Source organism: Coregonus lavaretus (genome assembly GCF_964263955.1).
Source record: "Coregonus lavaretus genome assembly, chromosome: 11".
In the NCBI taxonomy this organism is placed as follows: domain Eukaryota; kingdom Metazoa; phylum Chordata; class Actinopteri; order Salmoniformes; family Salmonidae; genus Coregonus; species Coregonus lavaretus.
The window spans coordinates 9,284,360-9,297,400 of NC_139998.1; positions in this window are offsets into that span (position 1 = coordinate 9,284,360).

Genomic DNA, 13,041 nt, shown 5'->3' on the forward strand with positions numbered 1-13,041 from the left:
ATGACTCCACTACATGAAAGCAGACAGGGGGAATGGTTTACACTCCCTGGCTCTGTATGTACTGTACGGTGGCCAAGCCAAACTGGAGTTGGGCTCTTCAGCAGCCACTCTGTAGACCATATATCTGACAGGGCACTGTTTACTTTACACGTCCAGGTATTTCATATAGCAGTAAATATTAATGAGAACACATGTATGCTAGTGGGCTTGCCAAGAGAGATAGAGATCGGGACTGGAAGGGGGGAAAAATTATAAAGATTACGTCTCATTGTAGAAGCAAGAAAAATGGAAATGTATCTTAATATAGTGCTACAAAGAGTTTTCTGTCTTAAAGACTGAATTCCATTTCATCTATAAATGGCATCATTGCAGCAACTATGGTGGATGCATAACCTAGCCAGCAGTACAGTTTGGCTTGGTTCAGTAGTGTAAAAAGGACACAAGTGGCCTTTCAAAGACCAGGATTGGGGATCATCGGACTAGATCAAGGTTCTATGACCTGGTTAAACAATAGACTTAGATAGACAACTCATCTTTGTATCTGTCCTATTATGGCGTCTGTGAGAGCACAGGCAGCGCCATTGAGGCCATCTTCATTTTGAAGAAGTACATTTTCTTATTCTACTACTTCTATGAGTTTGCTAAGCAAACTGAAAGGGTGCATACTGCCACCTAGAGTGTGTTGTTTGAACAGGTATTAAGGTTGGCGATTTAAAGCCACCTGCAGTTATGGAATGTTTGCTCACGACTATAATTCATTCGCTGATCCCTCCTGATGCCCTGGATGGAATCATGTGATCCTTCCTTAACACAGAGGAAGTCCCACGAGTTGACATCTTTAAAATGGTGGAAGCCCTCAATGGCAATGTCTATGCAAAAGTGGGTTATTAGACCACTGCTCCCGGGTGGCGCAGTGGTCTAAGGCTGTGCCACTAGAGATCCTGGTTTGAGTCCAGGCTCTGTCGCAGCCGACTGTGACCGGGAGACCCATGGGCGGCACACAATTGGTCCAGTGTTGTCCAAGGTAGGGGAGGGTTTGGCTGGCAGGGATGTGGGTTTGTTTCCCACGGGAGGCCAGTATGAAACAAAACAAACAAAAAAACATGTATGCATTCACTAACTGTAAGTTGCTCTGGATAAGAGTGTCTGCTAAATGACTAAAATGTTATTTCCAAGTAGTGATCTCTATCCAGCTCTATGGCTTAAACCCATCTGAGATGTGATCTTTTCCTTTTTATCCACCAGAGGGCACCCTAAGACTTCTGTTGTCAGGTCACACCTTCAGTCAGTCAGTCAGTCAGTCAGTCAGTCAGGGCTGGAGGAGGTTACAGGAAGTTCATATTACTACACACACGGACACGCACACACACACACACACACACACACACACACACACACACACACACACACACACACACACACACACACACACACACACACACACACACACACACACACACACACACACACACACACACACACATACAATTACTATACCCCACAGAAAACACACATACACCCCATATGCTAAAACTCAGCGTCAGAGAGAAGTTCTAAAATAATAGAAAGAGTGGGAAGTCCTCAGTAGAATTTGGATGCAATAGTGTAAACTCATTGTAGAAATATCAAACATTGTAGATCATGTTGCCATCTGCTGGTGAAAACATTTACATGGTGGGGAAACTTGCCAAACTATTAGGAAATATCACGGTGAATAAGGTCTGTTGCATTGGTAGTCATGCACACTACTCGACCAGAATACCCCAGCCCTATCAAACTACATAGCTTCTCACTCTGAAAGATGATGACAGTTCAATTTGAGAGGGTGATGATAGTGACTTCTCTATCTGACTATGCAGCCCAATACGGCGTAATTAAAAGGGCAAGATATGCCATATCTCTGTTGCCTGCAGTAATGGCAAATGTCAACATTTTATTTGGAGGTTGCGTTGGACTACGTGATTGTCTCTGTGTTCCCTCTTTCACAAAGCCAGTTCAGCCACTGCGAGGGCACCATCTGGACTCAGGTGGATACTGCTCTTGTCACACTGGCTGCGGCAGCTCTGACGAAGGCTGTTGGCGTGATGACTACTCACTCTACTCACTCCAGAAACTAAAAGGCAGAAGATGAATTGATGCGAGCGGTTCGTAGGTACGCAACACTGACCACTGTCATTAAGCAAATCGTGAGGCTCAAAATCAAAGCACCTTATTCAACTTGAGAATATGCACCTCGTTGAAAAGAAAGTGTAAGTCTCAAAAGTATAGCTCTCCTGTGATAAGCAGATCATGTTTTTAAAAAGCCTGGATGTAGAAATAGTGCGTAGGGTATTGTTCTGTACTTTGGATCAAGTATGATCAATTATTCCTTTACTCATGGTACCACTATTACTTGTATATGTACCTATGAAGATAGATGTCTGATATGGGTATTCATCCTAAAGTGATAGTAGATTAGATAGAAGAGTAGATCGAAATAGATAGTAGAAGTAGATAGTTGTGGTGTTAGTTAATAGATAGTAGAGTCCAGACCGAGATGAATAGGTTATCCATAATAGGATGTACAGTGCCTTCAGAAAGTATTCATACCCTTTGACCTATTCCACATTTTGTTGTGTTACAGCCTGAATTCAAAAAAATATGTTTTATCACCCATCTATACACAATAACCTAGAATGACAAAGTGAAAACATGTTTTTATAGTTTTGCTAATTTATTGTAAATGAAATACAGAAATATCTAATTCACATAAGTATTCACACTCCTGAGTCAATACTTTGTAAAAACACATTTGGCAGCAATTACAGCTGTGAGTCTTACTGGGTAAGTCTCTAAGAGCTTTCCACACCTGGATTGTGCAACATTTGCCCATTATTCTTTTCAAAATTCTTCAAACTCGTTGTTGATCATCTGCTAGACAACCATTTTCACATCTTGCCATAGATTTTCAAGTAGATATAAGTCAAAACTGTAACTTGGCCAATCAGGAACATTCACTGTCTTCTTGGTAAGCAGTTCCAGTGTAGATTTGGCCATATGTTTTAGGTTATTGTCCTGTTGAAAGGTGAATTCATCTCCCAGTGTCCGGTGGAAAGCAGACTGATCCAGGATTTCCTCTAGGATTCTGCCTGTGCTTAGCTCCATTCCGTTTATTTTTTACCTGAAACAAGTCCTTAACAATAACAAGCTTACCTATAACATGATGCAGCTACCACTGTGCTTGAAAATATGGAGAGTGGTACTCAGTAATGTGTTGTACTGGATTTTCCCCAAACATACAAACACTTTGTATTCAGGACAAAAAGTGAATTGCTTTGCCACATTTTTTGCATTATTACTTTAGTGCCTTGTTGCAAACAGGATGCATGTTTTGGAATATTTTTATTCTGTACAGGCTTCCTTCTTTTCACTCTGTCATTTAGGTTAGTATTGTGGCGTAACTACAATGTTGTTAATCCATCCTCAGTTTTCTCCTATTACAGCCATTAAACTCTGTAACTGTATTAAAGTCACCATTGGCCTCATGGTGAAATCCCTGAGCAGTTTCCTTAATCTCCGGCAACTGAGTTAGGAAGTACGCCTGTATCTTTGTAGTGAGTGGGTGTATTGATACACCATCCAAAGTGGTGTAATTAATAACTTCACCATGCTCAATAGGTGCCCTTATTTGAGAGGCATTGTAAAACCTCCCTGGCCTTTGTGGTTGATTCTGTTTTGAAATTCACTGCTCGACTGAGGGACCTTACAGATAATTGTGTGTGTGGGGTACAGAGATGAGGTAGTGATTCAAAAATCATGTTAAACACTAGTATTGCACACAGAGCCCATGCAACATATTATCTGACTTAAGAACATTTCTACTCCTGAACTTATTTAGGCTTGCCATAAGAAAGGAGTTGAATACTTATTTACTCAAGATATTTCAGCTTGACATTTTTTATTAATTTGTAGACATTTCAACAAAAAAAAAAATATATTTTGACATTATTGGGTATTGTGTGTAGGTAAGTAACAAAAAATGTCATTTTTAATTCAGGCTGTAACACAACAAAATGTGGAAAAGTCAAAGGGGTGTGAATACTTTCTGAAGGCATTGTATAGAAGACAGCTCTCTGGAGAGATGGGAATTGATGGAGATGTGTTGAAGTGGAATAGAAGGGTTTTCACTCAGCAGTACAGTGCATCCATGTGTGTGTGTGTGTGTGTGTGTGCGTGTGCGTGGTGCGTGTATAGGCCTGTGTGTCTGTGTGTGTTCTGTGTGTGTATATGTGCGTTCTATGTGTGTGTGCATGCTTGTGCTCGTACATGGCCGTGTGCATATGTGTGTGTAACCTTAAAGGTTAGACCCCATTTCCACTGTGAGTATTTTACATTTCATTCCCTGTTTGTATTTGTATTTGTATTTATTATGGATCCCCATTAGCTGATGCCAAGGCAGCAGCTACTCTTCCTGGGGTCCAGCAAAATTAAGGCAGTTATACATTTAAAAAAACATTACAATACATTCATAACAGATTTCACAGCACACTAAGTGTGTGCCCTCAGGCCCCTATGTCAAAAGGTGAGGTGTATGTGGTGTGGAAGTCAGGCGCAGGACACCGAGGCTCAGTCCAACAGAGTTTACTAATAATCCCAAAAGGCAACGATACAAAATACACGGCCTCAACGAACAAACAGAGGCGAGCAATTACGCAACAAGCGTAATATAAAAAACAGAGAACAAACACGCAGCACTACGGACAGGCGAACAACAACACACAATCTAACCAATACAAAACAGGGAACTTATAGGACACGTAATCAGACACAAACAGACACAGGTGTGACAGACCGACAGACAAAAGCAATCACACATAGAAACATTCAACGGTGGCAGCTAGTACTCCGGGGACGGCGAACGTCGACGCCTGCCCGAACCAGGAGGAGGCGCAGCCTCGGCCGAAACCGTGACAGTACCCCCCCCTTGACGCGCGGCCCCAGCCGTGCGCCGACCCCGGCCTCGGGGACGGCCAGGAGGACGCGGACCCGGGCGCGTGGGATGCCCACGGTGGAACTCCGTCAGGAGGGATGGATCGAGGATGTCCCTCCTGGGCACCCAGCACCGTTCCTCCGGACCGTACCCCTCCCACTCCACGAGATACTGGAGACCACTCATCCGGCGCGTCGAGTCCAAGATAGTCCGGACCCTGTACGCCGGGGCCCCCTCGATGTCCAAAGGGGGCGGAGGAGTCTCTCCTATCTCAACTTCTTGGAGTGGGCCAGCTACCACCGGCCTGAGAAGAGACACATGGAACGAGGGGTTAATATTTTTGTATTCTATAGGTAGTTGTAACCTGTAACACACCTCGTTCAATCTTCTCAGGACTTTGAAGGGCCCCACAAACCGCCGACCCAGCTTCCGGCAGGGCAGGCGGAGGGGCAGGTTTCGAGTCGAGAGCCAGACTCGATCTCCCGGTGCGTACACCGGTCCCTCACTGCGGTGGCGATCGGCGCTCGCCTTTTGTTGACGTATGGCATGCTGCAGATGGACATGGGCAGCGTCCCACGTCTCCTCCGAGCGCCGAATCCACTCGTCCACCGCAGGAGCCTCGATCTGGCTCTCGTGCCATGGTGCCAGGACCGGCTGATAGCCTAAAACACACTGGAAAGGTGTTAAATTGGTGGAGGAGTGGCGGAGAGAGTTCTGGGCTATCTCTGCCCAGGGGAGGAATCTAGACCACTCCTCCGGCCGGTCCCGGCAATAGGACCTCAAAAACCTACCCACATCCTGGTTGACACGTTCCACCTGCCCATTGCTCTCTGGGTGGTACCCCGAGGTAAGGCTTACAGAGACCCCCAACCGTTCCATGAACGCCCCCCAAACTCTGGAGGTGAACTGGGGACCTCGGTCAGACACAATATCCTCGGGGACCCCATAGTGCCGGAACACATGGGTGAATAGGGCCTCAGCGGTTTGTAGGGCAGAAGGGAGACCCGGCATTGGAAGGAGACGACAGGCCTTAGAAAACCGATCCACAACGACCAAAATGGTGGTATTCCCCTGGGAGGGGGGTAGATCAGTTACGAAATCCACCGATAGGTGGGACCATGGTCGTTGTGGAACGGGCAGGGGATGTAGCTTACCCCTGGGCAAATGTCTAGGCGCCTTACACTGGGCACATACCGAGCAGGAGGAGACATAAACCCTCACATCCCTAGCTAACGTTGGCCACCAGTATTTCATGCTAAGACAGTGCACTGTCCGGCCAATACCTGGATGTCCAGAGGAGGGTGATGTATGAGCCCAATAAATCAGTCGATCACGAACCTCGAGCGGAACGTACGTCCTCCCCACAGGACACTCAGGGGGAGTAGGTTCGGTACGCAGTGCCCGCTCGATTTCCGCATCGACCTCCCATACCACCGGAGCCACCAAACAAGACGCCGGCAATATGGAAGTAGGCTCGTTGGACCTCTCCTCTGTGTCATACCGCCGGGACAGGGCGTCTGCCTTACCATTCTGGGACCCTGGGATGTATGTGATCTTAAAAACAAACCTGGTTAGGAACATGTTCCACCTAGCCTGACAAGGGTTCAATCTCCTCGCTGCCCGGATGTACTCCAGGTTACGGTGATCTGTCAGAATGAGGAAAGGGTGTTGAACACCCTCAAGCCAATGCCTCCACACCTTTAGGGCCTGGACTACGGCTAACAGCTCCCTGTCCCCAACATCATAGTTGCGCTCCGCCGAGCTGAGCTTCTTCGAGTAGAACGCACAGGGGCGGAGCTTAGGTGGCGCGCCGGACCGTTGTGACAAGACTGCCCCAATACCGGTCTCGGACGCGTCCACCTCTACTTGGAAGGATAAAGAGGGATCCGGATGCGCCAGCACCGGAGCCGAGGTGAACAGGTTCTTCAGTTTGACAAATGCCCTGTCCGCCTCAGCCGACCACTGCAAACGAACCGGACCCCCCTTTAGCAGAGATGTAATGGGAGATGCAACCTGTCCAAAACCCCGAATAAACCTCCGGTAGTAATTAGCAAAACCCAAGAACTGCTGCACCTCTTTTACAGTAGTTGGGGTTTGCCAATTACGCACGGCCGATACCCGGTCTACCTCTATCTCCACACCTGACGCGGACAACCGATAACCCAAAAAGGAGACGGACTCCTGGAAGAACAGGCATTTCTCTGCCTTGACATACAAGTCATGCTCCAGCAGTCTTCTCAACACTCGGCGCACCTGAGCTACATGCTCGGCTCGTGTAGAAGAGTACACCAGGATGTCGTCGATGTAAACTACCACACCCTGCCCATGCATGTCCCGGAAAATCTCGTCAACAAAGGATTGGAAGACTGAAGGAGCATTCATTAACCCGTATGGCATGACGAGATACTCGTAATGACCCGAGGTGGTGCTAAATGCTGTTTTCCATTCATCCCCCTCCCTAATGCGCACCAGATTATACGCGCTCCTGAGATCTAACTTTGTGAAGAACTGCGCGCCGCGTAATGATTCCGTCATCGTCGCAATCAGTGGAAGTGGGTAGCTGTATTTAACTGTGATCTGATTGAGACTACGGTAATCAATACACGGGCGCAATCCCCCATCCTTCTTTTTCACAAAGAAGAAACTTGAGGAGACCGGGGAAGTAGAGGACCGTATGTATCCCTGTGCCAAGGACTCGGCTATGTAAGTCTCCATAGCCGCTGTCTCCTCTTGAGACAGGGGATACACACGACTCCGTGGCAGAGCCGCTCCTGTTTGGAGATTTATCGCACAGTCCCCCTGTCTATGAGGAGGCAGCCGTGTTGCCCTCGATTTGCTAAACACAAGTGCTAAATCCTCATACTCAGGGGGAATGCGCAGTGCGGGCACTTGGTTCGGACTCTCTACCGAGGTCGCCCCTAAGGAAACACCTAGACATCTCCCTACACACTGGGCAGACCACTCCATAAGAGCCCTCTGTTGCCACGCTATAGTAGGATCATGGGTGCTTAACCAGGGAAGTCCCAACACCACGGGGTACGCAGGAGAGTCAATCAGATAAAACTGAATGATCTCCTCGTGACCCCCCTGCGTTGTCATTGTCAGTGGTGCTGTGACCTCCCTGATCAGGCCCGACCCCAACGGCCGGCTGTCTAATGCGTGGACAGAAAATGGAGCTTCTACCGGCCGAAGGGGAATCCCTAACCTACCACAAAATGCCCGATCAATAAAGTTCCCAGCAGCGCCTGAATCTACTAGCGCCTTATGCTGGGAATGAGGTGCCACCTGTGGAAATCTCACAGGAATACTCATGTGACCAACAGAAAGCTCTGGGTAAGTGGGGTGCCTACTCACCTGAAATGACTCCCCAGTGCGTGGCCTGTTGTCACCCCTCCCAGGAGACCCTCCCCAGCACCTGGCCGCGGTGTGCCCTCCACGACCGCAGGTGGTGCAGGGGATGGCCCCCCTCGGGTTTCCTCTCCTCCTCTCTCTAGCGCCAGCACCCCCGAGCTCCATAGGAATCGGCTCGGAGGTGCTGGAGGGTGGAATGGACGACCCCCACTCGGGACGTCCGCGGGTAGCCAGCAGGGTGTCTAGACGGATGGAAATGTCTACCAACTGGTCAAATGACAGGTTGGTGTCCCTGCAGGCCAGCTCACGACGAACGTCCTCTCGTAGGCTACACCGGTAGTGGTCGATGAGGGCCCTCTCATTCCACCCCGCATCCGCTGCTAGTGTCCGGAACTCCAGTGCGAACTCCTGGGCGCTCCTCTTCCCCTGTCGGAGGTGGAACAGACGCTCTCCCGCCGCTTTACCCTCAGGTGGATGATCAAAGACAGCCCTGAAGCGGCGGGAGAACTCCGCGTAGGTGATGGTTGCGGCGTCTATTCCCCTCCATTCGGCGTTGGCCCATTCCAACGCCTTGCCGGATAGACAGGAGATGAGGGCGGAGACGCTCTCGTATCCCGAGGGCGCCGGGTGTATAGTAGCCAGGTAAAGTTCCACCTGCAGGAGAAATCCCTGACACCCGGCTGCAGAACCGTCATATGCCCTCGGGAGCGAAAGCCGAATACCACTGGGTTCTGGTGCTGAGAGAGGAGGACTGGCCGTTGGTGATGGGATGGTGTGCGAAGGCGTGGGCACCTCCCCAGTCACCAACCGGCGCAGCGTGTTGGAAACCTCGTTCATGGCGGCCCCAAGTTGCCGGATCATGGTGTCTTGGTCGCTGATCCGATCCTCCAGCGACCTGGGTGCCGCCACTGCTCCTGCTGACTCCATAAGGTGTGTTGTTCTGTCAAAAGGTGAGGTGTATGTGGTGTGGAAGTCAGGCGCAGGACACCGAGGCTCAGTCCAACAGAGTTTACTAATAATCCCAAAAGGCAACGATACAAAATACACGGCCTCAACGAACAAACAGAGGCGAGCAATTACGCAACAAGCGTAATATAAAAAACAGAGAACAAACACGCAGCACTACGGACAGGCGAACAACAACACACAATCTAACCAATACAAAACAGGGAACTTATAGGACACGTAATCAGACACAAACAGACACAGGTGTGACAGACCGACAGACAAAAGCAATCACACATAGAAACATTCAACGGTGGCAGCTAGTACTCCGGGGACGGCGAACGTCGACGCCTGCCCGAACCAGGAGGAGGCGCAGCCTCGGCCGAAACCGTGACACCCTACTCCACTACCACATATCTAAAACACAAAATCCATGTGTACGTGTGTGTATAGAGCGTATGTTATCATGTGTGTGTATGCATGTGTCTGTGCCTATGTTTGTGTTGCTTCACATTCCCCGCTGTTCCATATTTTTATCTGTTTTCTACTCTGATTCTACTGCTTGCATCAGTTACCTGATGTGGAATAGAGTTCCATGTAGTCATGGCTCTATGTAGCACTGTGCGCCTCCCATAGTCTGTTCTGGACTTGGGGACTGTGAAGAGACCTCTGGTGGCATGTCTTGTGGGGAATGCATGGGTGTCTCAGCTGTATGCCAGTCGTTAAACAGACAGCTCTGTGCTTTCAACATGTCAACACCTCTCACAAACACAAGCAGTGATGACGTCAATCTCTGAGCCAGGAGAGATTGACATGCATATTATTTATGTTTGCCAGTAAAGGGGGCTTTACTATTCTTAGGTAGCGGAATGACTTTTGCTTCCCTCCAAGCCTGGGGGCACACACACTCTAGTAGGCTTAAATTGAAAATATGGCAAATAGGAGTGTCAATATCGTCCGCTATTATCCTCAGTAATTTTCCATCCAAGACCCCGGTGGCTTGTCATTGTTGATAGACAACAATAATTGTTTCACCTCTTCCACACTCACTTTACAAAATTCACAATTACGTTTGTCTTTCATAATTTGGTCAGATATACTTGGATGTGTAGTGTCAGCAATTGTTGCTGGCATGTCAGTCCTAAGTTTGCTAATATTGCCAATGAAAAAAAGTATTAAAGTAGTTGGCAATATCAGTTGGTTTTGTGATGAATGAGCCATCTGATTCAATGAATGATAGAGCTGAGTTTGCCTTTTTTCCCAAATTTTCATTAAAGGTGCTCCAACGCTTTTTACATTTACATTTACGTCATTTAGGAGACGCTCTTATCCAGAGCGACTTACAAATTGGTGCATTCACCTTATAGCCAGTGGGATAACCACTTTACAATATGTTTTTTTATTTATTATTATTTCTTTGGGGGGGGGATTAGAAGGATTACTTTATCCTATCCCAGGTATTCCTTAAAGAGGTGGGGTTTCAAGTGTCTCCGGAAGGTGGTGAGTGACTCCGCTGTCCTGGCGTCGTGAGGGAGCTTGTTCCACCATTGGGGTGCCAGAGCAGCGAACAGTTTTGACTGGGCTGAGCGGGAACTGTGCTTCCGCAGAGGTAGGGGGGCCAGCAGGCCAGAGGTGGATGAACGCAATGCCCTCGTTTGGGTGTAGGGACTGATCAGAGCCTGAAGGTACGGAGGTGCCGTTCCCCTCACAGCTCCGTAGGCAAGCACCATGGTCTTGTAGCAGATGCAAGCTTCAACTGGAAGCCAGTGGAGTGTGCGGAGGAGTGGGGTGATGTGAGAGAACTTGGGAAGGTTGAACAACAGATGGGCTGCTGCATTCTGGATGAGTTGTAGGGGTTTAATGGCACAGGCAGGGAGCCCAGCCAACAGCGAGTTGCAGTAATCCAGACAGGAGATGACAAGTGCCTGGATTAGGATCTGTGCCGCTTCCTGTGTAAGGCAGGGTCGTACTCTCCGAATGTTGTAGAGCATTATCCTACAGGATCGGGTCACCACCTTGATGTTAGCGGAGAACGACAGGGTGTTGTCCAGGGTCACGCCAAGGCTCTTCGCACTCTGGGAGGAGGACACAATGGAGTTGTCAACCGTGATGGCGAGATCATGGAATGGGCAGTCCTTCCCCGGGAGGAAGAGCAGCTCCATCTTGCCGAGGTTCAGCTTGAGGTGGTGATCTGTCATCCACACTGATATGTCTGCCAGACATGCAGAGATGCGATTCGCCACCTAGTTATCAGAAGGGGGAAAGGAGAAGATTAGTTGTGTGTCGTCTGCGTAGCAATGATAGGAGAGGCCATGTGAGGATATGACAGAGCCAAGTGACTTGGTGTATAGCGAGAATAGGAGAGGGCCTAGAACTGAGCCCTGGGGGACACCGGTGGTGAGAGCACGTGGTGCGGAGACATATTCTCGCCACGCCACTTGGTAGGAGCGACTGGTCAGGTAGGACGCAATCCAAGAGTGAGCCGCGCCGGAGATGCCCAGCTCGGAGAGGGTGGAGAGGAGGATCTGATGGTTCACAGTATCAAAGGTCTAGAAGGACTAGAAGGTCTAGAAGGACAAGAGCAGAGGAGAGAGAGTTAGCTTTAGCAGTGCGGAGAGCCTCCGTGACACAGAGAAGAGCAGTCTCAGTTGAATGACCAGTCTTGAAACCTGACTGGTTTGGATCAAGAAGGTCATTCTGAGAGAGATAGCAAGAGAGATTTTTACTATCATTCTTTATGTCATTGATCTTTGTTTCATAGTGTAGTTTCTTCTTCTTTTTATTCAGTTTAGTCACATGATTTCTCAATTTGCAATATGTTGGCAATCAGTTGTGCAGCCAGACTTATTTGCCATTCCTTTTGCCTCATCCCTCTCAACCATACAATTTTTCAATTCCTCAAAAATCCATGGGGATTTAACAATCATTTTCATATTGGTTGCATGCTTATTAGTAACTGGAATAAGCAATTTCATAAATGTGTCAAGTGCAGTGTCTGTTTTTTCCTCATTACATCAACAACATAGGAATCACTAGAAAAATTATTGTATGACCTCTTATACACAATATTAGGCCCAGTCTTTGGAACTTTGTTTTTCCTAGATATGGCTACTACATTGTGATCACTACATCCAATGGATTTGGATACTGCTTTCAAACAAATCTCTGCAGCATTAGTAAAGATATGATCAATACATGTTGATGATTTAAATCCTGTACTGTTTGTAACTACCCTGGTAGGTTGACTGATAACCTGAACCAGGTTGCAGGCACTGGTTACAGTTTGAAGCTTTCTCTTGAGTGGGCAGCCTGATGAAAGCCAGTCAATATTTAAATCACCCAGAAAGTATACCTCTCTATTGATATCACATACATTATCAAGCATTACACACATGTTATTCAGATCCTGACTGTTAGCACTTGGTGGTCTATAGCAGCTTCCCACCAGAATTGGCTTTAGGTGAGGCAGATGAACCTGTAGCCATATTACTTCAATAGTATTTAACATGAGATCCTCTCTAATCTTCACAGGAATGTGGTTCTGAATATAAACAGCAACACCTCCACAATTGGCATTTCTATCTTTTCTGTAAATGTTATAACCATGTATTGCTACCACTGTATCATCAAGGTATTTTACGCTAAGTCAGCTTTAATATTGCAGATAGATTGTAACTTCCATCAATTTAATTGTCTGCATCACGTCCAATCCCCCATATGTTTTTTTTCTTCTCGCAAATATATATATATATATATATATATATATATATAAATAC